Below are 4,664 nucleotides of genomic sequence, written 5' to 3' on the forward strand. Positions count from 1 at the left end.
GGGAGGCTGAGGCAGGTGGATCACTTAGGCTCAGGAGTTCGGGACCAGCCTGGGCAACATGGTGAAACCCCATCTCTATGTACAAAAAATACAAAAATGATCTAGGTGTGCTGGCGGGTGCCTGTAATCCCAGCTACTCGGGAGGCTGAGGTGGGAGGATTTGCTTGAGCCCAGGAAGCAGAGGTTGCAGTGAGCCAAGATCGTGCCACTGCACTCCAGCCTGGGTGATACAGCAAGACCCCATCTCAAAAATAGTAAAAATAAGAATAAATTACGCAGTATCAGATATTGCTTTATAGCAATCCAAGAATGACCTAACACAAATGGTGTTGGGATGACTGATAATCATGTGGATAAAGGTAAAATTGGATTAATTCCTCATTCTTTACATTAGGATAAATTCCAAATCGGTCAATATCTAAATATAAAAATAGTAAAGTCATAAAATATTAGAGAAAAACTTCTTAGGTATTCATTGTCAAAAAATATATATAATTTAAAAATTAGAGAAAACTATAGGTTAATTTTTTCACAATCTGGAAATGATGAGGACTTTCCTAACTGTGATTCCATATTCAGATTTAATAAAGGAAAAATGGGTAACTTTGTCTACTTAAATATTCTTAAAATTGTATGTGCAAAATACTGTATGGAAAGTCAAAAGTTAAACAGTTGAGACCAAATACTTGTAACTTATATCACAAAATACCAACATCCCTAATATGTAAAATCCTATTCTGACAACCCGTTAGAAAAATGGGGAAATTACAGAAAAACAAATGAAAATGGCTCTTAAATATATGAAAAGATGTTCACTTTGCTCATATTAAGAGAAATAATAAAAGAGATGCACATTAAAACTAAACGGAGATACCATTACTCATCTATCAGTTTTGCAAAAATCCCAAACTTGACACTCTGAGTTGATGGAACAGTGGAGAAATAGGTACTTTCCTGTATTGTTGATGGAGATGTAAATGGTACAGCTATGCGGGGAGATTTGACAACATCTAGCAACATTACGTATGTATTTACTCTGCCCAAGCAACCCTTCTTCCAAGTATCTGCATCTGAGAATACAATGCCAAAACCACAAAAGGATGACTGCTCAAGGCTATTTATTACAGCACATTTTGTAATCATGAAAGACTATAAGCAGTCCACATCTCTATCTGCAGAGAACGGGTGAATAGACAATGAATGGTACATACATGCACTGAACTACTATTCAGCTGCTAAAAAAAAAAAAAAATTAAGACTATCTTTATAAGGCCAGGCACGGTGGCTCACGCCTGTAATCCCAACACTTTGGGAGGCTGAGGTGGGCGGATCATTTGAGGTCAGGAGTTTGAGACCAGCCTGGCCAACATGGTGAAACCGTGTCTCTACTAAAAATACAAACATTAGCCAGGCGTCACAATGGGCGCCTGTAATTCCAGCTACTTGGGAGGCTGAGGCAGGAGAATTGCTTGAGCCTGGGAGGTGGAGGTTGCAGTGAGTAGAGATAGTACCTTTGCACTCCAGCCTGGGCAACAGAGCGAGATTCCATCTCAAAAAAAAAAAATATATATATATATATAAAAATAAAATAAAAAAAAGACTGCTTATAGTCTTTCATGATTACAAAATGATTACAAAATATAAAATATATAAAAGTAGAGATAGTTAGTGCCTTTGCACTCCAGCCTGGGCAACAGAGCGAGACTCCATCTCAAAAAAAAAAAAAAAAAAAAAAGTTAGAGAATGAAAATGAGAAAAAGTAACATACAGAAGAGTATTAACAGTATTGCATTTTTTTGTGTATGAATGGAATAAAAATAAAGTATATGCATATATACTGGCTTCCGGTTTCAAAATTTAAAGGTATTAAAATAAAAACTAATAGAAATAATTACCTATTAGAAAAAGGATAGGGATGTAAACTATAATTTTCTGATGTGCCTTGTTTTATAGTTTTGATAAAAATATATACGAAATTAAAAATAAATTTTACAAAAAAGTAATCACTATAAAAAACTGAATGAAAACCCATTGGTCTATCAACTGTGTCATAATCACACAGAGAATTATTTCACCTAATTTTGAAACAGTATAATTGCGTACAGCATACAGTGGGACAGTGTATATAGGCTGTACAATATATAGTGAGATATATGTGAACAAAACAAATATAAAGAAATCTTGCCGGGCACAGTGGCTCACGCCTGTAATCCCAGCACTTTGGGAGGCCGAGGCGGGCGGATCACGAGGTCAGGAGATCGAGACCATCCTGCCTAACATGGTGAAACCCTGTCTCTACTAAAAATACAAAAAAATTAGCCAGGCGCAGTGGTGGGTGCCTGTAGTCCCAGCTACTTGGGAGGCTGAGGTGGGAGAATGACATGAACCCGGGAGGTGGAGCTTGCAGTGAGTCGAGATCGCGCCACTGCACCCCAGCCTGGGTGACAGAGCGAGACTCCGCCTCAAAAGAAAAAAAAAAAAAGAAATCTTAAGCAGTATTCAGTAAACCTATTGCTGGTAATAATACTGGTATTGGTATCTCAAAAGTATTATATTTATATAATGGGATAAAGCAAATGCCACTAGGAACCAAGATCTTCAGTGTGTTTTAGTCCATTTGTGTTGCTATAACAGAATACCACAGACTGGGTAATTTATAAGAAAAAGAAATGTGTGTGATCTGTGACACTCATCCTCCCCCATTCCCCTTACCTTCCCCACTCCCGGTTCTCTGACATTCAGACTGAGACTGAATTACCACCCACCAGCGTTCCTGGTTCTCCAGCTTGCAGATGACATATTTTGGGACTTTTTGTCCTCCATAATCACATGAGCCAATTCCCATAATAAATTTCCTCTTATATTTCCATATATTCTATTGTTTCTGTTTCTTTGGAGAACTCTGAGAAATATAGTGTCAGTTTACACGGAGGACAGAGAAATATATTAAATGACATCCCAAGGTTACAAATTCAAGTCCAGGATGTGGGAAATCACAAGTGACAAATTACCCAGTTTCTTCAATGAATAAATGGCATAAAACTAAAACTAAATGACACAAGGAATGAAAAAAAAAAAAAAAAAGCCATTCTGTTGATTAAAAGAGACTTAAGAACAGCAACCATCAGCCCTGTCAAGATGGTGACTCCTTGGAGCTCAGTGGCTGGGAGGCGGCTAGGTGCTCCTATTGGTACACAGCGAGTATGTGGTGGTGATGGCTTATGCCAAATTATCTGGTGAACGCTTGAAAGTTGATGTTGGGCCAGGCATGGTGGCTCCTAGCACTTTGGGAAGCCCAGACGGCGGATTGCTTGAGCTCAGGAGTTTGAAACTAGCTTGGGCAACATGGCAAAACCCCATCTCTACTAAAAATACAGAAAAATTGCCCGGTGTGGTGGCTTGTGCCGATGGTCCCAGCTATTCTGGAGGCTGAAGTGGGAGGATCCCTTGACCCCAGGAGGTGGAGGTTGCAGTGAGCAGCGATCGTTACACTGCACTTCAGCCTGTGTGATAGAGGGAGATTCTGCCTCAAAAAAAAAAAAAAAAGAAAAGAAAAGAAAGTTAATGTCATAGATAGCCACTGGAGAGGTTCAAGGGAAGATATATCAATTTTGACAACTGAAGACAACATTGTTTCTTAGCTGGCAAAAATATTCAACTTTTAAGGAAAACAGAAATATAATGTTTATTGTGAATTTCCAGCCAAACAAAAGGCAGACACACTGGCTTTCACTGCTCTCTTTGAATAGAAGCTGCCTCCTCTAGCGCTTCACGCATTCAGGGTGGAAAGCAACAATTACTTTGCTGTGACAAAGCCATGGTATTGGTTTGCTTCATTGATTCCTTTTCCCTTGGGTTTGATCCTGCCTAGAAAAATGTCTGCAAGAGCACTGATCAGATTCTCCTGACCAGAGGAGAGCCTCTCCTTTACCGCCTATGAGAAGTGGAATCGTGGATATACAGATGTTAAGAAGTACTTAAATCTTCTGGCAGATAGATTGTGAACATCTCAGCTTTTCCTTGGAGATACGCGTTCTACTGTGGTTACCTATGTGTTTGGTTTCCTTGCACCTCTGCATAAAGTGCACTTTCCTAAAGTTCAGTTACAAGAACATTTGGAATCTCTCTCCAACCTGCGTTCCTTTTGCGATGCTATCCTAAATAGTTATTTTAGGCTTAGCGTTGCAGATGGCTGACAGTCTTCACCAAAACCCTCAACTTCCTCCTTGGAAACTGCCAACATTCAAATTGACATCAGCAGAGGAAGAAAGTAATTCCTTATGTTAAATTAAATAATAAGTACTCATTAAACATATAGCTTATTTCCAAATAAAATATGTTTTTAATTTAAAAATTATAAAAAGACTTTTAAAATATGCTCTTTATTTTAAAAAATGTTTTTAATCTAACTTAATTGTTATTTCAAAATGGGAAGCAAAATTTAAAAAACAATAAATGGAAAATATATATTAAAAGTTGTAAATATGAAAAAATACGTATTTTTGAAAATATAATTTTAATTTAAAAAGATTAAAAGTATTTTATATTGGCTGGGTGCAGTGGCTCACACCTGTAATCCCAGCACTTTGGGAGGCTGAGGCAGGCGGATCACGAGGTCAGGAGATCGAGACCAGCTTGGCTAACATGGTGAAACTCCGTCCCTA

General features: G+C 38.1%; 1 pseudogene; it reads left to right on the plus strand.

The window, feature by feature from the left end:
- The first annotated feature begins 545 nt into the window (after positions 1–545).
- LOC117093554 lies at positions 546–4,287 on the plus strand (annotated as a pseudogene).
- Positions 4,288–4,664: the final 377 nt, after the last annotated feature.

The sequence above is a fragment of the Trachypithecus francoisi genome, unplaced genomic scaffold (assembly GCF_009764315.1).
Source record: "Trachypithecus francoisi isolate TF-2019V2 unplaced genomic scaffold, Tfra_2.0 Lachesis_group12, whole genome shotgun sequence".
In the NCBI taxonomy this organism is placed as follows: Eukaryota; Metazoa; Chordata; class Mammalia; order Primates; family Cercopithecidae; genus Trachypithecus; species Trachypithecus francoisi.